Genomic DNA, 21,347 nt, shown 5'->3' on the forward strand with positions numbered 1-21,347 from the left:
TTGTCTATAAAATTTATGGGACTGGGATCCAAATTTCCGGATTCCAGGCACTCTCTGCCAGAGCCCAGGGCCCTGCAGCTACACTGAAAAGTTTTCATTTCTAACCACTTCCATCTTGAGCTTTCTCTTTTATAAGGATGTCTTTCCCTTTCCTCCACCTTCCACCACTTCAGGCCCAATATAGGGAACCTGGCAGAATAAGGTGGCAGAATCAGGCCGAGGCAGGGTGGGGACTGGCGGGGGTCAGAGCACCAGCACCAGGGACCTTGGGATGAGTGTGCTGAGGGAGAGAGGTAGGAAACAGGCCACTTCGTCTCTCAGGACTGCTTCTCCCCAGGAGGCTGGAGGTGGGGAGGGGCACAAATAGTCAGGCCAAGGGTGTGGACCCCTCCTGGTCCTGCCTGCTTTACTTCTCCCAACTTGGGAGAACAGGATGGAGCTCCAGGGCATAGGCAGCCCTGTGTCTTAGCAAAAGCAGGCAGCCTTTGGTAAGGATGGATGTGGGATGTTATGCGCCACTCAGAAAGTTCCTGATGGAACAGCCTCTGTCAAGTCTATGGCTGCCCCTCCCTCTCCACAGGGCCCTGGATTAGAGGTGTGTGCCTGGATTACTTCTCTTCGAAAGTTGATTATCTTATAGGAATCCTTTCTGCTGGATTTACAATTAACAAATTATCACCAAGAGAGAACACTAATTTAGGAGAATTATATGGAAATGAAAACCGTGGCATCAAGGATTTTGACCTCAAGGAAGTCTGTGAAAATATGCAGAAGAGTGAGAGTGAGTGGGGATATGATGCAAGAAATAACAAAGAAGTGCTTTTGACCCATAACAAAAATCTCAGTCAGAGAGAAGATCAGGATAATAAATCCTTAATTAATTTTCCTGAGAGTGTTTCTGTAAGAAGTAATACATATGAATATTTCACGCATGACAAGCCATTCATAAGAAGTTGGTTATCAATGAAAAATAACATGAGCATTGCTGGAAACAAAGATATAAAGTATTTGGACAATAGAACTGGAGCAAGGCTGCAGGCACAGGTGGCTGAACTGCAGAGATTTCCAACTGAGGAGAAAATGTATAGAGGCCCTCAAGTTGAGAAGTCAGTCAACAATGGTTCCTCAGCTTCCCCACTTCATAGAATTCTTCCTACTGTGGAACCTGCTGTGTTACCCACACAACACAGGAGAACACACACTGAAGAAAAATCTTACAACTGTAATGACTGTGGGAAAGCTTTTAGCAAAAGCTCAAACTTCAGAAATCACAAGAGAATCCATTCTGGACAGAAACCTTACAAATGTAATGTGTGTGGCAAAGCCTTTAACCAGGGTTCTAATCTCACTACACATCAGAGAGTGCACACAGGAGAGAAGCCATATAAATGTGATGTCTGTGGCAAGGTCTTTAGTAGAAACTCACACCTTGAAAGTCATCAGAGGATGCACACTGGAGAGAAACCTTACAAATGTAGTGAATGTGGTAAGGCCTTTATCCAGCATTCACTCCTCTGGAGCCATGAGAAAATGCGCAGTGGTGAGAAACCTTACAAATGTCATGAATGCGGCAAAGCCTTTGCCGAGCGGTCAAGCCTTAACAAACACAAGAAAATCCATGCCAGAGAGAAACCGTACAGGTGTACTGTGTGTGGCAAAGCCTTTACCGTGAGATCAAATCTTACTCAGCACGAGACAGTCCATACTAGAGAGAAACCTTACAAATGTAGTGAGTGTGGCAGAGCTTTTACCCAATTTTCACGCCTTACTCAACATCAGAAAATGCACACCAGAGAGAAACCACACAAGTGTAATGTGTGTGGTAAGGCTTTTACTGAACTTTCGCAACTTTGGAGTCATGAGAGAATTCATACTGGAGAGAAACCACACAAATGTAATGTGTGTGGCAAGGGATTTACCCAACATTCAAGCCTTATGGCACATCAGAGAATTCATACAGGAGAAAAATCTTACAAATGTAAAGACTGTGATAAGGCCTTTATCCAACGTTCCCAACTTTGGGGTCACGAGAGAACTCACTGGAGAGAAACCTTACAAATGTAATGAGTGTGGCAAAGCTTTCACAATGCGTTCATACCTTACTCAACATAAAACCATCCATACTGGAGAGAAACCTTACAAATGTCATGAATGTGGCAAAGCTTATACCCAATTTGCAAGCCTTACTAGGCATCAAAAAATGCATACTGAAAACAGACATAAATCCAACACATGTGGCAGTGCTGTTACTCAGAATTTGAACTTTGGGGATCATCCGACAATTCATAGTAGAAAGAAACCTTAAAATGTAATGCCTGACAGAAAACTTGTATAAGTATTCAAGCCCTACTCAGGTTGAGAGACTCCATCATGGAGGAGGAGATATACAGATGACCAATAGGTACATGATGATGTACAGCATCACTAATCATCGGGGAAATTCAAGTCAAAACCACAATGAGATGCCACCTCACACCTGTCAGAACAAGTCACACTGTTGGTGAAGATGAGGAGAAAAGGGAACCCTCAAGCACTTTTGGTAGGATTGTAAATTGGTAGCTACTATGGCAAATTATCGGAGAAGGCAGTGGCAACCCACTGCAGTACTCTTGCCTGGAAAATCCCATGGACGGAGGAGCCTGGTAGGCTGCAGTCCATGGGGTCGCTAGGAATTGGACACAACTGAGCGACTTCACTTTCACTTTTCACTTTCATGCACTGGAGAAGGAAATGGCAACCCACTCCAGTATTCTTGCCTGGAGAATCCCAGTGATGGGGGAGCCTGGTGGGCTGCCGTCGATGGGGTCGCACAGAGTTGGGCACGACTGAAGCGACTTAGCAGCAGTAGCAGTAGCAGCCCCTGTGAAACAGAAGGAAGCCTGAAGAACCCCCAGTATACCCACACACACACACACACACACACACACACACACGTGCGCGCACGCACACATGTTTGAACTGACCAAAAAGTTCATTTGGGTTTCCCATACCAGCATACAGAAAAACTCAAACAAACTTTTTGGCCATCCCAATACTTTGGCCTGTGAGTTGCCACCCCAACCTGAGGCAGGGCAGGTCTTGGTCAAGAATACCACCAGCTCACCAAGGGCACAGTGGGAACTGCTCTGCATGGCTCCAACTTGGCAATTTTCAAAGTGCTTTCACCTCTTTCCCCTAGTGATCCTGCACCAAGGCCATGAGGCGGGAAGGCAGGAAGGAGTCCCTGCCTCCATTTCACAGGCCAGAGACTGTCCTCTATCGGGCTGCCTCCTTCTCCAGTTGAGGCTGGGTCAGGGCTGGGCCCAGGTTGGAGGTGGTGGCAAAGTCTTCAGTCACCACCTCCTTAGGAAATGGAGTATCTTTGTTCTGTACCCTGACCCCTCCTTCCCACCTCCCCATCCCCAGTGAACAAAGGGCTTGAGCCTCATCCTAGGATGCAGTGCTTACAATAGGTAAGGCCTCCCACCCAGCTGCTGCCCTCACTCCACCCAACCACAGGGTCCCTCTCCCTCTGCTCCAAGACTAACAAATTTGGGAATCTGGTAACTTGGTGGCCTGCCAGGGAGCCTGTGCAGCATGCAATGCATGCAGTCAAGAAGTTTTTACTGAGCTTCCTTTGATATCTGGTACAAAAGTGAATGTGCTTCAAAGAAGTTCACAGTCTGGGGAGGGGAGTTGACGGGGCAGTTCAGTTCAGTTCAGTTCAGTCGCTCAGTCATGTCTGACTCTTTGCGACCCCATAAATCACAGCACGCCAGGCCTCCCTGTCCATCACCAACTCCCAGAGTTCAATCAAACTCATGTCCATCGAGTCGATGATGCCATCCAGCCATCTCATTCTCTGTCGTCCCCGTCTCCTCCCACTCCCAATACCTCCCAGCATCAGACTCTTTCCCAGTGAGTCAACTCCGTTGCATGAGTTGTCCAAAGTATTGGAGTTTCAGCTTTAGCATCAGTCCTTCCAATAAACACCCAAGATCGATCTCCTTTAGAATGGACTGGTTGGATCTCCTTGCAGTCCAAGGGACTCTCAAGAGTCTTCTCCAGCACCACAGTTCAAAAGCATCAATTCTTCGGCGATCAGCTTTCTTCTCAGTCCAACTCTCACATCCATACATGACCACGGGAAAAAACATAGCCTTGACTAGACGGACCAGAGTGGCAAGCAAATGGCAACGTCAGTGCTATGAGAAGGGCCCTGGGAGGAGCTTCTAGTTCTGCCTGTCCTGGAGCAAGTGCTATTCTGCTGCCTTTCTAGGAGTATGGCCAATCCAGGAGAAAGGAACGACAAATGGAAGGGGCTGGAGGGAGGAAAGAATAGCGGTGCATTCAGAGATGAGAAAGAAGTTGGCAGTGATTAGACCAGAAGCTGGAAGTGGAGAGGGAAGAGACACACTGGGAGAAGTGGCTGATGAGTAGGTGGGGTTCGAGTTTGAAGGGCCTTGTTATTCAGATGAGAAGTCTTGAATCTTCAATAGGGTTAATATGTGTGTGTATATATATATTGATATAATGATATATGCTCATTTACACACACACACAGTGGTATCATGGTTTTGATGCTGGAGTTGTAAGAAAAAGGCAAAAAGTTCGTGTTAAAGTAATCCTATTTACCGTCACTTACCTGAGCTGCTTAGTATAATTATAATTTAACCCAAGACTATTGCAGTAATAATAATACTCTTTTACTATTTTTTTGTTACACACTGAATTCTCTTCCTGAAGTTGTCTTTTTTTTCTTTTCCTTTCTTTTTACTGAATTAATGATCTCCTGTCCTGAACCTCAAAAAAGTAGAGGGAACTTTGTCTTGAAGTGTTTCCTTTCACTATGTCTCTAGAGAGTTCTTGGAAAGGTGCTGGCGTGGCATGAAGGACACCACAGTCAGTGAAATTTTTTTCCTTTATAGGATCTCAGCTTCACACAGCCAACCCTGAGTCCCCAAAAAGCTCAGTTTAGCGACGCCCGCTGAAGTTTTATCTAGAGACGTTTTCCCTCTGAGTTTCCCCTCTACTGGGGAAAAACAGCGAGACGCAGCGAAAAATTCCGGGACTACACTACCCAACAGCCTCCACTCGGAGTCTAGCCCAACTTCTTTTAACAGGGTGGCCCCTAGCATCTTGGTCCCGCCCATTCCCGGTACTGTGTTTAGAACTACAACTCCCAGCTGCTTCCACGCCTCCGGCCCATCAAAGAGGGTTTCCCAGCAGCCTCCTGGGCGAACAGGAGCTGCTCCCCGCGCTTAGACAGTTCCCTCTACCGGCCCCGCCCCTGGCACGTGATGCACCCCCACCAACCCGCTCGCGGAGGAGGGCGGCGGGCGGTGGCCAAGGGCGGGGAGGCTGTAGGGGGCGGGGCCTGGAGGGGGCGGAGCAGGGCCCGGGAGCCGAGCAGCCTGGCAACGGCGGTGGCGCCTGGACCCCGAGGTGAGTGCGCGCTCGCGGCTGGCCTGGCTTGGAGCCGGGTACTGCGGGAAGCCGTGGTGGTGGGACAGGGAGGACGAAGTTGTGACTCCCGGGGCCGGCAGGTCCCACGGGGCCTTGAAGCAGCCTCAGGAGTGGGCGGGGGGGCGGTTAGCCCGAGTGCCTTCGCTGTCCCGGCCAGCCAGGGCTGGGGCCGGGGAGCAGCAGGCAGGTGCCTCCGGCTCCTCTAGTTCTCGCTGCCCAAGGTCCCGGGCCGGCAGCGGGCGAAGGTCGGGACAGGAATCGGGCGGGCGGGCCGGGAGGGCGGGGGAGTGGGGGCGTCGCGGCCGCTGCCCGGACTTTGCTTCCCCGTCCCGGGGCGGCGAACGGGCTGAGCAGCCGCCCTGCCTCCCCCGCGACGCGCAGTGGCTGGTCCTCGCCCTGACCCTCCGGGCGGGGCTGATGCCTGCCTGCCTCATCCCCCGTGGGTCCGGCGGAGGGACCGCCGGCCGGCACTGTCCGCGAAGCCTTGATCGGTGCTCCCGACTGGTGTTTCTGTGTCACACACGGGAGCTTTATCTGCTTTTGCAACAGTTGACGGGAGATTGGAGGAGCAAACAGTTAGTTCCCTGATGCGCAGTCGGAAGTATATACAGGCACGATTGCAAGCGCCCTTTGCCGAGTGGCCTCCCTTAACTGTCTTGCTGCGCTCAGGAAGTGAAAACTAATTTTAGTTTTTGCCTAAGCAAATATGAAATCAGTTTGCTGCAAACACTAAATCACGGGCTTTATAGAGGCATGCAAAGTATGAAGCGAAGTGGATTAGGACTGGTTTTTAAACAGACATAGTAGACCTGCACAAGAATGAAATCAGGGTATATTAGAATTGACTAGGACCTTTAAGTGTATATACTTCACTTGTTTGCTCGATAGAGAAGCTAAAGCCCAGAGAGGTTAACTAACGTGGCAAAGTTAATGGGAAAGTTTATATCACAAGTCAGGTTTTTGGGGACATCATAGCATCCCTCTAGCCTGGGTGGCTTTTATCACAGCTCAGTTTTGTTCTTTGTAAAGTATCCACCCTAGAGTCTATGGAGACTGAACCAGCGACTTTGCTGTAGTTCAAACCATTTTTTTGAATTGCCTTCAAAACCAGTTTACCAGACTCTTAAGGCTTCTTTTATAGATAGACACATTTTCCTTTCACCCAGCGTATATATTGGGCATGATCACTTGTTCACTAGATTTGACTCTGAATGACTTTTTGACTGTTTCACAAAACCCAGCATAGTGTCGAGATTCCACAGCATGGAGTAAGTTCAAACCAGAGGTCCTGCCAGTGTGTAACAGTTTCTCGAGGTACTTGAAAGTGGAGAGCATTCGAAGAGGCTTTTAGAGTCTAGTATGGTCAAGTCTCTTGAGAGTCCCTTGTACTGCAAGGAGATCCAACCAGTCCATTCTAAAGAAGATCATTCCTGGGTGTTCATTGGAAGGACTGATGCTAAAGCTGAAACTGCAATACTTTGGCCACCTCATGCGATGAGTTGACTCACTGGAAAAGAGTCTGATGCTGGGAAAGGTTGGGGGCGGGAGGAGAAGGGGACGACAGAGAATGAGATGGCTGGATGGCATCACCGACTCTGTGGACATGAGTTTGAGTGAACTCGGGAGTTAGTGATGGACAGGGAGGCCTGGCGTGCTGTGATTCATGGGGTCGCAAAGAGTCGGACACGACTGAGCGACTGAACTGAACTGAACTAAACTGATGGTCAAGTCTGGGGCTTCCCAGGTGGCGCTAGTGGTATAGAACCCGCTGCCAATGCAGGAGACATGAGATGCAAGTTCAATCCCAGTGTCAGGAAGATCCCCTGGAAGAGGGCATAGCAACCCACTCCAGTATTCTTGCCTGGAGAACTCCATGGACAGAGGAGTCCATGAGGTCACAAAGAGTTGGACACTACTGAGATGACTTAGCTGACCATGCATGCATGGTCAAGTCTAGTATGACTTTCTAGAGTTTACTAAGTCCAGTAACCATTGGTCTCCTTACCTTAAAGTTCTAAGTTGTATTGGTTATCAAGTTGTCATTCGTTTCATTCATTAAACCCAGAATGCCCATGCAGTGCCTGTAGAGTCCTGAGTGCTAGGAAGATAACAGACAGCGCCACTGACGAGGTCCCTGCCTTCCAGAGCTTCTGTGTGGGGAACCAGACAATAAAAAAATAAACAATGATATATTTTCCACAAGAGATGAGCACTGTGAGGAAGAACAAAGCTCTGAAACTCTGAGATGACCAGCTAGCAGGCCAGCATGCTTGTGAGGGGGTTGGGTATTAGCATCGCTAGTGTTAGATGGTCAGCTGCTGCTTCATTAAAGCAAATGACCATATCCAAAAGTAAATCTGTCTGAATCCGGGAGATCCTTTGGGGGGGTCATCATTTCTCCAGCGATTGCCTCTCGGACGGTAAGTTTGTCACCGCCTCATTTTTCCTTGCATTCCCTCCGCCCCACCCCATGCAAACAGTAAGTGGTTTCAAACACCCAGGGAAGTGAGCTTATAATCCTTCGTTGTCTCAGGAGCTGCCTCACTCCTGCCACGAAAGTCCCTGCTGACTGAGGTGAGGGTTGGGTGTTAACCCCATGCCAGTGTCTGCTGGTTGGGAGCTACCCGACACAGCTGTCTCTTCCTGCATGCTGGTTTGTACTGGGAACCTACCTTGGGAAGGAAACCTCAATCCTTGTGTTGTGCTTAGTAAAGAAACTAGTTCATTTTGAAATTAGCTCTAGAGTCAAGAGGCACCCAACTTCTTCAGAAGAAGAGTGCCAATAAAATGGTAACTTGACAACGTTCATCTGCTTAGTACCCTCTCAGTTCTTTCCTTTTCTGTATGTTCAGTGGCGTCAAAGTTAATGTTTTCATTTTTACAAGTTCCAAAAAATCATTAAAGTTACCAAAAAATATGCCAATACTCTTTGTTCCTAAATGAAAGGATTAACAAAATGTAGTTACTTTAAAAACCACTGAAAGAACATGGGGTTCTCGCTATTATTGAAGACTGCAAAATAAGGAGAAAGCAGCGCCTCTTCAAGGCTTCTGCAACAATCTGAAGTAGTGGCCAAGGATTTCAAAAGGCCAGAGTTTCTCGTTATTTCTAAAGTTTTTTCAACTTTATAAAAGAATAAGAGGTTGTTTTCATTACTCGCTAGTAATTGCCCTTCCCTGTTTCTGACCCCTTTGAAGTTCTGCTTTCTTTATTTTCTAGTTTCTCGGTTCATTATTCCTTTTTGGCAGATAGGGGACAGCCCCTGTTGTTCACCTTTAAGGTGTTGACTTAGGATTTGGGTCCTGGCTGTACTATTGGCTTTGTAACTTCGGGTGAGCTCCTTACCTCTGTGCCTCAGCTTCCTTATCTGTAAAATGAAGATAGCAACAGTAGTCCCTTCCAGGGTTGTTGGCAAGCCTGCAGGATAAGGTATATGAGATGCTTACAATAGCATCTTACACGTAGTAGGCACTCAAGAAATGTTAACTGTTACTAGCTTGAGCTACGTGGGACTCCTTTCTTTTAAAGAAGAAAAATATTAGCCATGTCTCATTAAATGTTTGAAAATCCAATGAGCATGATTTCCTAGACATTTTTCTGCATTTCATTGTTGACCCCAGCATTGAGTTTCAGGTGACATTGTCAGCAGCACACACAGTTCTTGTCCACCTAAGTTCTGTTTACTATTTTGATTCAGAAATTACTTGAGCCCATATTTTGTTTGTTGCTATAGACAAGAATAGAATAAGAGAGGTTTTCTTTCCATTCCTCTGCTTTGAGAGCCAGAGAGGACCAGGAGACCCAGTTGGCATTAGTCAGGTGAGATCCAGTTGGCATCCTATAGTCAGAGGATAGTTTCTTATATTAAATGTTTACGATGGATTTATCCACAGGACTGCCAGGAGGGTGGCATCCTTTTCTTTTCAAGAATGTGGCAGGCATCTCTTTAGAAAATTGGCATCATGCACTGCTGCTGCTGCTGCTAAGTCACTTCAGTCGTGTCCGACTCTGTGCGACCCCAAAGACGGCAGCCCACCAGGCTCCCCTGTCCCTGGGATTCTCCAGGCAAGAACACTGGAGTGGGTTGCCATTGCCTTCTCCAATGTGTGAAAGTGAAAAGTGAAAGTGAAGTCGCTCAGTCATGTCCAACTCACAGTGATCCCATGGACTGCAGCCTACCAGGCTCCTCCATCCATGGTATTTTCTAGGCATCATGCACTAGTGCTTTCTATTTCTACCCAAGGAGCAAGGAAGAGTAAAGGAGCCTTGTGTCTGTGGGAGATGGTAGAAAGCCCCTTCTTAGCCCTGTGACACTGGACAAGTCTTTTCTCCTCGCTGCTGGTGGCTCATCTTTGTAAGATAGAGCTAAGGCAGCCTGCACCACCAAGATACCAGAACTCTTCAGGGGAGCCAGTGTGCATCAGCCTCCTTTGCTGACTGTAGGGCATTATTATGGCATCCATGTGTTATGTAAGCCATTGCTATTTGGAGAACTGGTGTGAGAGGGCAGCATCCTTCCGGTTCTTGGCGCATCCTCTCTGGGGGTGTGATCTCTTTTCCAACCCCACTTCTGTCAGCATTGAAACATGCACCTGTTTTGTTGACTCTCTCAGGTGGACCTGAAGTCACTGGTACACCGTGTGAGCTTCCATTTTGTTGATTCCTAAAATGATAGTGTTGTGTCACCAACAATCTCAAGGCAATAGTGAGGTCATCTCTGCACCAGGGAATATTGCCTGCCTCTTCTGTCTCAGAATGGAAGGCTTTCGTTTTTCAAACCAACACCTTACCTCAGCTTCTCAGTGCAGCTTGATGCCCTGCCGAGTTCCTTGAGTCCTGGGGCTCAGGTTGGAAGCAATCCAGGGACTCATTGCTCTCCAGGTCCACCGCACCTTCCCTTCCAACAGGATGGGGGCCAAGTGCTCTTTGAATGTTTCTCAGTATCTTGAGATGACTCCATAAGCTGAGGTTGGAGACAGTTTTCTGGGCGAGAGAACCCTAACATGCCCCATGCACGGAGGAGATGTTTAGTGAATGCTCTTTGACTTGAACTGGACAAGGGCGCATAGCTTAGAATTGTTGGGGTGTGTTCATTTCAACAAATTCTGTTGCTGGTCTAAAGATCCTGTTCCCTGGTACTAGATGAAAGGGAGCTCCTGCTTAGTTTTTCTTTCTGTGATCAATTAGCCAATGAATAAGAAAGCTCTGAGTCCTGTTAGGGGAGAGGTCCCATGGGTTGTTTGCCCACCCATTTCTTTGGGGACTGTTGTCACTGGCAGTTTGAGTTTAGATTCGTTTTTTTGCTCTGCTCGTTGATGTGTTGGGGGGTGGGGGAGGGTAGGGAGGAGTAAGGGAAGTTGAAGGATAATACTTGAAAGTAAAAATAAAAGTAACTCATTCAGCTCTCATTCCCTGCCTTCAGACCTTGGCTGCACAGGATGCCTTTCTTCAGCTTGTGATAACTGTTACATGTTGCTATCTTGTCCTTGGGCGTTTTGTGAGAAAGAGGCCACTGTGTGCTTCCCAGAGCCTCTCCCAGTGCAATGGGCTAACCCTCGGGCTGTCCTGCTTTCACCTTCAGGGGGTGGGGTGGGTCATAAAGGGGATTCTTAGCATCAGGCGGTGGGGCTTGAAATGCCCTTGTATGACCCTCAAGTTCCTATGGCCCTGGAATGACTTAAGTGGGGACAGAGCTGTCAGGGTTCATTCCAGTGGGCCTGGAATCAGCCGAGCTGTTTGATGGGAAGAGGAAATGTGCCTACTGTGCAGCAGTGCCCCTGGCCAAGATGGGTCAGTACCATCCATGCATCACCATGAGGAGAAAAAAGAAAGATTTGCACTTGGTTTCAGTGCACCCAGGAGGGTGCATTCCTTGTCGCTGTGGCAGGAAGGATAGAAGAGCCCCCAGTCAGAGTTCCATTTTGAGCTTCCCGGTCCTGAGTTGCCTCGCACGAGTCAGTGCTGCTGGGTCTGTCGGAGCGAGTGGGAGTCCCAGATGGAGGGCAGTCGGAGCTGGCCCTCACCTCTCTGTAGCCCTTGCTGTGACGCCTAACAACTGATTTTTTCAAGTTGAGACGGAGTGTGACCCTGCTGGCCATTTCCTTTCTTCGCTATTATCAACTCTGAAGTGATGTGATCCTTTCTCCAGAGCCTCCCATCAGGTCTGCTCCACAAAACAGTTTTTCCTTGTTGATAAATTGTTCTGTTACCCCTGCCCCTGGAAACTTAGGAGACATGCAAACTCTTAGGCCCCCGCAGACTTGCACAACTAGAATCTTCAGGTGAAGAAGACCCCCAGCTGATCTGTATGTAAATTATAGTTCGAGAATTATGGTCTGAGTAGCAGTTCACATCCCCACTTGCTTCCTGATCCTTTGGGATTGACCACGCTGTTCATTTGAAAAATAACTCAAGCCACATGTGTCATCCGTTTTCCTAGTAGCCACATCAAAAAAAAAAAGACAGATGAAGTCAATTTTATAATGTATGTTATTCAGCCCAATATGTCCAAAATATTGTTTCAACATGTAATCAGTAGGACAGTGAGATGCTCCCCTTGTCTTATTTGCATGAAGTTGTCAAAATCCAGCATGTATTTTACATCTGCAGCAGGCCTCAGTTTGGACTAGCCATTTTTCAAGCTCTGTTTGCCAGTGGCTCCAGCTTTGGACAGCGCAGCTTTGAGAGATACATTTTGGCCTTGATGTGCTGATGATGTCATCAGATTTGCTGTCGAGGCCGGAAGAGCAGTTGGAGCCTCCGCTGCCTGGGTAGCAAGTTGCATTGACGGTCGCTGTACTCAGTGCGGAGCCCTCTGCCTGGTGTGCTCTTCCGTACATCTCATTTGGATCCTCACAGCATCCCCACTTCTTTACTGAGACTTCCTCTCTGGGCCTCAGCTTGGTAAGCTATACTGAGAAGTTGTGGTCAGCAGAGGTAAGGAATGCAAGCTTCTTTCTTGGGAGCATCTTCAAAGAACTCAAGGGATGCCTCTCCTCTGGCTCAGCAGAGCCCCCAGATGGATGCTCCCTTTTGCTGTGGGCCTGCCACCCCATGGTTTGTCCCTTGGCTCCTCATTAGAATCACCTGGAGAGCCTTAAGGACCCAATGCCCCGGCCCCACCCAGACATTCAGATTTATTTGATGGGGGTGGCGGCGAGGAGCGGTAGAGATCAGACCTCCTCATTTTTATAAAGTGTTCTGGGAGATTCTGGCGGGCCACCCAGCTTCTCTAGCACCGAAAACCAGCCGCCTTGGGGCTGAAGTGCAGATTCTGACTCCAGGGGACAGGGATGGGCTTCCTCTCACAGGCAGGTGACAAGGATGCTGGCAGCTGCGCTGGGACTCTGAGGAGAATCTGATTCAGTAGGTTTGAGGTGGGGCCCAGGATCTGTAGTAGAGAAGGTGCAATGTTTTCTGAATTTCGCCACAAAGCACTATGTTGACTTTAGGGTTTGCGTAGGCACATTTCTAGTGCCCTTTTTTTCGGGGGGGGGGTGTTTGGTGCAAATGGATGATGAGTTTTATCAACTCCCGTTTCTGCCTTTATGGAGATTTGTCCCCGACCCTTTAAACCGGTTGATGCAATGGGCTGTCTTAAGGGATTTTCTCATATAACTTGGTAGCATTAACCAGGTTGCATGGCTGGCATAGACGTTATTTCTTACTGTTGGTTTGGTAATGTTTTCTTCAGGATTTTTACATCTGTATCTGTGAGTGAGATTGTGCTTTAATTTTGCTTTACTAGTTTAGTACTTTTTTGCTAACCTTATAAAGTGAATGAGAGCATTCCCTGTTTCTGGTCTCTGGAAAACTGTATAAAATTGGAGTTGTTTGTTCCTTGAATATTTAGTAGAACTTGCCCCAGAGCCAGCCGTGCCTGGTGCTTTGGTGTGGAAATGCTTCAAACTACCACTTATTAGCTGCCGTGTCTGTAGTTACGTCTGTCTTTTCATTCTTAAATCTTCATTTTGTTTACTTGTGCCTTCTCCTTTTTTTCTTGATGAGTCTTACCAAAGGTTTGTCGGTTGTGGTTATGCGGTATGAGGTTTGTCACTGTGTAGAAAAGAATGAGCAGAATTATATTCTCAAGCTTCTTTCTGATTAACTTTAATGAAACTTTATAATCTGAAAGTCAAATTTATACCAAGGTATATTCTGAAAAGCTTTCCTTTCACTTATGTCTCCTGCCGGGCATGCTTTTTCTCCTAGCCATTCTAATCAATGTTATTAGTTTTTAGTTCATTCTTCTATGTTTCTTTTGCTGGTGTGCATGCATATACATACACACAGACACACTCATACTCATTGTATTTCCTCCCTTTTCTTACACCAAAAAAGCATACTACATACACTCTTCAGCCTCTTGCTTTCTTCACTTAAAATATACCCTGGAAATCTCTCTCCTCTACATTTTCTCCTTTCTTCTTTCTTTGGATTTATTTTGCTGCTTGGGTGTTTCCAAACATAGTCTTTTTACTGTTATTTAGTTCTAGTATATTCTGATTTCCATTGTGATTATTTCATTCACCTGTGAATTGTTTAGAAGTTTGTGTTTAAATTTACAAATACGTTTTCTAGGTAAATTTTTAAAGTGATTTCTACGTTAGCTGCATGATGGTCAGAGAATGTGGTCTAAATACTAGTAGTTCTTTTAAGTGTGTCGAGGGTAGGCTTATATAGATAGCACTGTGTGGTTGGCTCCTTTCATTTAGTGTAAAGCTTTTTATATTCATCCATGTTTTGTCATTCATCGTGTTTATCAGCAATTGTGACTTTCTTTTGCCAAGTACTATTCCATAGTATGGCTATAACAATATGTCTGTTCACTAGTTCATGAACGTGTGAGTTAATTCAGGGTTTTTGGCAATTATGAATGTGAAGTTGCCACGAGCATTTGCTTACAAGTCTTTGTGTGGATTCATGTTTTCATTTGTCTTGTACAAACACTTAAATGTGGCATTGCTGGGCCATATGCTTAGGGTACTTTCTTGTACTTTAAAATTGTCACCCTGTTCTCCAAAGTGTCTATGCCATTTTGCATTCCCATCCCAGTGGCAGAGTCAAGTATGAGTGTTCTGCTTGGGTTACATTTTCACTAACATTTGTTATTGTCTGTCCTGTTAAATTGCAGCCATTCCAGTGGGTGTGTAATAGTAGCTCATTCAGGTTTTATTTTGCATATTCCTAATGACTCTTGATGGTGAGTATGTCTTCATGTGCTTTTTTGACCATTCGTATATCTTCTTTGATGAAGTGTCTGCTCAGATCTTTTGCTTGAAAAAATATTTTCTTATTGGATTGTCTGTTAGTTCTTTATATATTTTGGATACAAGGCCTTAATTAGGTAATTTGCAAGTATTTTCTCCTGGACTGTGGTTTACTGTTCCATTTTCTTAGCTGTGACTTTGAAAGAGCAAATTTTGATGAAGTCCAGTTATTGGGCTTTTTCTTTTATGGTTTATGCTTTTTGTGTTCTCTAATAAACTTTTGCCTAACGTAAGTTCACAAAGATTTCCCCCTGTGTCTCCCTCTAGACTTTTGAGGTTTTAGCTCTTTGTTTAGACCTATTTTGGTAGGTTGACCCATAGGTGGTCCCCTGATTGCTGCCCCGCCATGTTTATACCCTGTGTAATTGCTTCCCTTGAGTATGCAGCCTTCTGAGACTTTGCGCAGAGGATGAAGTTAAGACATGCCTGGACTTTTGACCCACCACCCATACAAACCGTGAGAAAATTAACGTGTTGTTTACAGCTACTAAGTTTGTATGCAACAGTATAAAACTAATACTTATGTGCTTCAAGTTAATTTTGTATGTTGTGTCAAGTTAGGGTCAGGATTCACTTATTTCCATATGAACGTCAAATTGTTCGAGTATCATTTGTGTAAAAGACTAGACCATTGACCATTCCTAGGACCTCCAAAAGATGGACCTAATTCTGGACTCTATTCTGTTCTGTTGATCTCTATGTCTAATATTAGGCCAGAAGTACACAGTCTTGATTACTGAAGTATTGCAAGTCTGGAAATTGGGTAGTGCAAGTATTCCAAGTTTGTTCTTTTTTTATTTCCCATCCCTCAAGATTATTTTGACCATTCTTGGTCCTTTGCTTTCTCATATAAATTTCAGAATCATCTTGTCGGTTTCTATGACAAAGCCTATTGGGAATTGATAGAGATCGTGTTGAATCTGTGGATCAATATTGACGACATAAAAATATTGAGTCTTCCCATCTGTGAGCATGATATGTTTGTCCATGTATTTAGGCCTTTAATTTCTCTCAGCAGTGCTTTATAGTTTTCAGTGTATGGATCTTGTGCACATTTTGTTAAATATATCCCTAAATATTTAATTTTTATTTATGCAGATGATATTTTTACACTCAGTGTTCATTTGTTCATTGCTAATGATACAAATGGGGCTTCCTTGGTGGCTCAGATGAAAAAGAATCTGTCTGCAGTGTGGAGACCCAGGTTCAATCCCTGCGTTGGGAAGATGCCCTGGAGAAGGGAATGGCTACCCACTCCAGTATTCTTGCCTGGAGAATTCCATGGACAGAGGAGCCTGGTGGGCTACAGTCCATAGGGTCACAAAGAGTTGGACATGACTGAGTGACTAACACTTCACTTTTCAGTGATAAAAATATAATTTTTAATATTGATAATGTATATCATGCAGACTTACTTACTAGTAAATTTACTAGTTCTAGTAGTTTTTCTGCAGTGTTCTTAGGATTTTTTATGTGAATGATCATGTTGTCTGCAAACACAATTTCAATTCTTCCTTCCAGCGTTTTGTATCTTTTATTTCTTTCTCTTGTCTTATTAAAGTTGCTAGGATCTCTAAAATATATTGAATGCAAGCAATCAGAGCAACTAACCTTGCCTTGTTCCCACACTTAGTGGAAAAACATTGCATCTTTCACCATTAAGTAGAGTTAGTTATAGATTTTCCATAGGTTACCTTATCTATTCCTAGTTTGCTGAGCTATTTTTTTTAAAAAAATCATTATTAGATGTTGAATTATGTTTGTAGAAGCTGTGTCTCATATAATCTTCAGGAAGATAGTATACCTCAAGAATAGCCCTGTTGACTACATATCATCACATTCATCCTTTTATCAACCACCAGTACCCAGCTTTTTCTCCTTGTGTTGATGGTAGAATTTCAAACTGGAGCTTGGGAATTTTCTTTTTTTCTATACAGCAGCATATGCAGTAATTCCTCAGTATTCACAGAGGTTTGGTTCTAGGACCCGTTGTGAATGTCAGAATCTGTGGATGCTCAAGTCGCATAATCAGCCTTCCATATCTGTGGGTTATGCATCCACAGGTTTGGAGGGCCGACTGTATTGCTCCTTCAAAAGCCATGACAATTCTGTGTCAGATTCATACGTGTCATTTTTAGGGCACTGGAATGTCTTTACCTTCTTTCTTTGCCATTCTCTTGACACTGCTTTTGGTTCCTCTTCATCTCCTTGCCTTATTTCTGCCTTTTTTCTTAGATTATTTCTTCTATATCTATCAAAGCTTCCTGCATGCTAATAGTGCCAAGTTCTTGATGAGTGTGTGTGTTTGTGTAGAGCAGGGGTGGATAGCCACTTGTATTTATGGCTGGAATAATAGGTGACTGCACCTGGTAGAAGATACCATTGCCCATACTCTGAGTCACCGCAGGTCTCTCTCTCTCTTTTTTATTTATTTTAATTGGAGGCTAATTACAGTATTGTAGTGGGTTTTGCCATACATTGACATGAATCAGCCATGGGTGTACATGTGTTCCCCATCCTGAGCCCCCCTCCCACCTCCCTCCCATCCCATCCCTCTGGGTCCTCCCAGTGCACCAGCCCTGAGCACCCTGTCTCATGCATCGAACCTGGACTGGCAATCTGCTTCACATATGATAATATACAACCGCAGGTCTCTCTTTCTGAAATTCCAAGGCTTTTTAATGAAGCCAGTCTTTGTAGATTCCCTTTAGACACTCCTTTAACTACTATGGCAAAGGGCCTGTTGGCCCAGGCTACTAGTCCTGCTGCTGATCTCTGTTAACTTTCAAGGTCAGCCTGCCCTTGTATTGATAAATTAGGACTAATTAAAGAGTATGAAGCCCAGCATTTTTAACAATTGGGAGACCCTAGGCAACATTGGAAAACCTCACTTGCTACTTTTTCTTCTAGCCCTTATAGAGAAGGGATAGGTAGCTCCAAATCAAAATTATCCAACCCATTTTTGGAACTCTTCTTTGGAATTGCCTTCAGAGACCATGACAACTTTTACAAAATATCCTGTGAGTAAGGACTTGGCATTTGGCTTCAGGATAAAATCATTTTGCACCTCCTTTATTAAAGAGAATGGGCACTCATGCTGTGGGAAGCATTGTTCTTTGTTTAAAAATTGAGGTATGGTAAAAATTCATGAGATGGTGTCTTATGTAGCTTTAAGCTCTAAAAGTAATTTCAGAAGAATTGGAAGAATATTTTTCACAGTGACTGTGTTGCTGGAATAAGTGCATACCATCCAAAGGGACAACTTCATAGAATAACTCGTCTAGCTACATGTGCTCTGATAGACATCGTGAACCCACATTAAACTTTGTCCTTCTTTTTAAATATAGTTTGAAAAGACTCTTTCATGATACAGAGTACTACTGGAGTTAAACAAGAGGGAGTATACTGCCTCAGGGTCTCACAGACATGGATTTGTGCGTGGGGGGAAGTCGCTGGTTGGTTAATCATGCTTAACATGAAGGCTAATGTTCTTTTTTGTGACCATCAAATTTTATTACATAGAAATGGAATTCCAAAAAAAATGTTTTATTCAGCTGTGTAAGCAGGAGGCATAACATTTTCATTTTTTAATTTGATCATCAATTAGAGAATTTAGAGCAACAGACATCTGTTAGTGGATATAGTGGGGACAAGGACCAGGCTGCCTGGGTTTGATTTCCAACCTCAAACGTTTTTACTGGACACATTTAACCTTCCTGTTCTCACGGTTGGGTGTTTTCATATGAAGGAATATTAGTAGTTGGCTTATGAGGTTGTTGGCAGTATTGAAGGAGTTCATCTGTGCCTAGAACAGTACCTGGCATATAGCAGATAATCAATAAATAGAAACCAGTTTGCTTTGTGTATTTAACTTATACCTATTCATTGTCTTTATTGCTGTTTAACTTGTCTTATATTTATTCATCTTCCCACCTCAGTTGCTAGCTCCTTGAAGACTTATCTCCATTTTTTTTAGAATTTCTCACCATGCTCTGGAGTTGTTTTCGTTGTTGTCATTTAGTTGCTAAGTCATGTCCAACTCTTTGCGACCCCATGGACTGCAACACACCAGGCTTTCCTGTCCTTCACTATCTCCTGGAGTTCACTCAAACTCATGTCTATTGAGTCAGTGATGCCATCCAGCCATCTCATCCTCTGTCACCCACTTCCCCTCATCCCCTCAATCTTTCCCAGCATGAAGGTCTTTCCAAAGAGTCAGCTCTTCGCATCAGGTAGCCAGAGTGTTGGAGCTTCAGTTTCAGCATCAGTCCTTCCAGTGAATATTCAGGGTTGATTTCCTTTAGGATGGACTGGTTTGATCTCCTCATAGTCCAAGGGACTCTCAAGAATCTTCTCCATCACCACAGTTCAAAAGCATCAGTTCTTCAGTGCTCAACCTTCTTAATGGTCCAACTCTCACATCCATACATGACTACTGGAAAAACCATAGTTTTGACTAGACGGACCTTTGTTGGCAAAGTGATATCTCTGCTTTTTAATACGCTGTCTAGGTTGATCATAGCTTTCTTTCCAAGGAGCAAGCATCTTTTAATTTCATGGCTGCAGTCACCATCCACAGTGATTTTGGAGCCCAAGAAAATACAGTCTGTCACTGTTTCCATGGTTTCCCCATCTATTTGCCATGAAGTGATGGGACCAGATGTCGTAATCTTAGTTTTTTGAATATTGAGTTTTAGGCCAGCTTTTTCACTGTCTTCTTTCACCCACATCAAGAAGCTCTTTACTTCCTCTGTGCTTTTTACCATTAGAGTGGTATCATCTGTATATCTGGGGTTGTTGATATTTCTCCCAGCAATCTTGATTATATAAAACAATTCTCCAGATTACTAGCAACCGGCAGAAGCTATAGGGGACAAAGAAGGTTCCTGTCTGCCTTAGAGCCTTCCGAGGGTGGGGTGGGGTGGGGGGCATGGTCCTGCCAATGTCCTGATTGCAGACTTGTAGCCTCCAAAACCATGCAGGAAGAAATTTCTGTTTTAAGCATCCAGTTTCTGGTACTTTGTTTCAGCAGCCCCAGACACCCATCCATTATTTTGTCTTTTCCCCCCTTGCCTTTTGAATTAGAGTGTTGACAACCCTGGGATTTCATTTCATCTCAAACAGTAGCATTGCCTCCATTTTCATCCATTATCCATCTTCTCCACATATTTTGAAACTCTGATTTACCAGAGAGATGCAAAATGTCATCAAATAGGTAAATACTGTACAGCACAAGAGGTGAAATGTTAGGAATTTATGCAGTATACAGAGAAATGAGGCGTGTGTGTGTTGTGGGTGTACGTGTGTACATAGGCAGACCTGTCCTCTATCATGAAGTGGGTACCTAAAGACCCGGTGCCAACACAGCTCTTGCTTCTCCTCCCAGTGAACATGCTTGAAAGGAATTGGGCCGAATGGCAGGTTGTCATCTCCAACCTTCTCTCCTCTCTTTGTTTTTCTAGAAATTGCATATCTGCTCTTCAGTTTCTTTCTGATCTTTCCCCTCTAGTACTAATTCCCGTTGAATTTATTGTCAGTGATTCGCTGTCTGGGAAGGTCCATGGGAAGTTCGGTGTTCTGAACTGGCACCTTCATCACTGATATAGCTGTGGCTCTTCATATGGGTTTTACCTTCAATTACCATTTTAACTTTTGCATAAGAAGGTCCTTTTTAATTATAAATTGAAAATGTACTTTTGGGGAATAGTTTCTCCCAGGGGAAAATAGTTCAACCAAATACAGTTCTGTCATGGAGCAGATGGATCAGCTGGGTTCCTGCATGAGTTTGGGAATTGGCAGGTGGGTGGGGAACTTGATCTTGTTCCTATTTTAAAACTTTGTTTACTGGCAGGTATTTGGCGGTTACAAAATCCATTGGTGAATTTAATGATCTGTTTAAATGTATGTATGTTTTACTAGGTTGCCTTTTTATGCTAAAAAAAAAGTTAACCTGATGGTAACTGGCTTTCCTAATAGTTGCTTCAGCATACCAATTTCAAGTTATGAAGTGTTTCTAAAGTTACTCTATTCCATGGCCACTGCACATGCCACTAGAGCCAGTCAGCTGTCTTGAAGATGTGCCATTTGTCATGAGGGGGCCAAGAATTAGGCTGAATGGATCAGCTCAGATCTATCACTAACCACTGGAAAAATGATTCAAAATGCATTCTTCACTGATTCTGAATTATGTATTTTTTTTAGCCAAAAGGTCTTTGAAACATTTAAAGGAGTGGAAGTAAGTGTATTGTGATCTTTAAAATGAATAATAAATATCAAAATGACACAAAGAGTGAGTTTCTAAATGAAATATGATTTAACATTTTGTAATTTCCAGAGAAGAGTCATGAAAACAATGTCCCTTGAGTCCTGAGGCAAATCGAGAGACTCTAACACATGTATTGCAGGTGTCTGTTTGGACAGTAAGCCACTTACAATTGATGGGGGTACCTTTTGGAATAACTATAGTTGGACCTACTCTGATACTTCTAGTGTATTTCTATATCCTTGAGTCAGAATAGAAGGTAAACAGGCAAGATCTCCACATAGGGATCCCTGGGCTAGGAGTCAACGTTTTCTTTTTTTAATGAAAGTAGGCATGCTTTGAGAGTAACCTGATTTTGCAAGATTAGATGG

The 21,347-nt window shown here is 44.5% G+C and overlaps 1 protein-coding gene and 1 pseudogene across 3 annotated transcripts in view; both read left to right on the forward strand.

The window, feature by feature from the left end:
* The first annotated feature begins 852 nt into the window (after positions 1-852).
* Positions 853-2,815, forward strand: LOC148773520 (uncharacterized; annotated as a pseudogene).
* A 2,554-nt stretch (positions 2,816-5,369) lies between these two features.
* The window catches only part of MTM1 (myotubularin 1), a 92,048-nt gene continuing 76,070 nt past the window's right edge, over positions 5,370-21,347 (forward strand). For all 3 annotated transcript variants that reach the window (XM_055438489.2, XM_055438490.2, XM_055438492.2), the window contains exon 1: positions 5,370-5,424. The gene's annotated coding sequence lies outside the window, so the exon portion shown is untranslated. The remainder of the gene's footprint in view (positions 5,425-21,347) is intronic.

The sequence above is a fragment of the Moschus berezovskii genome, chromosome X, assembly GCF_049115385.1.
Source record: "Moschus berezovskii isolate FMDL1 chromosome X, NW_MosBer_1.0, whole genome shotgun sequence".
NCBI lineage: Eukaryota > Metazoa > Chordata > Mammalia > Artiodactyla > Moschidae > Moschus > Moschus berezovskii.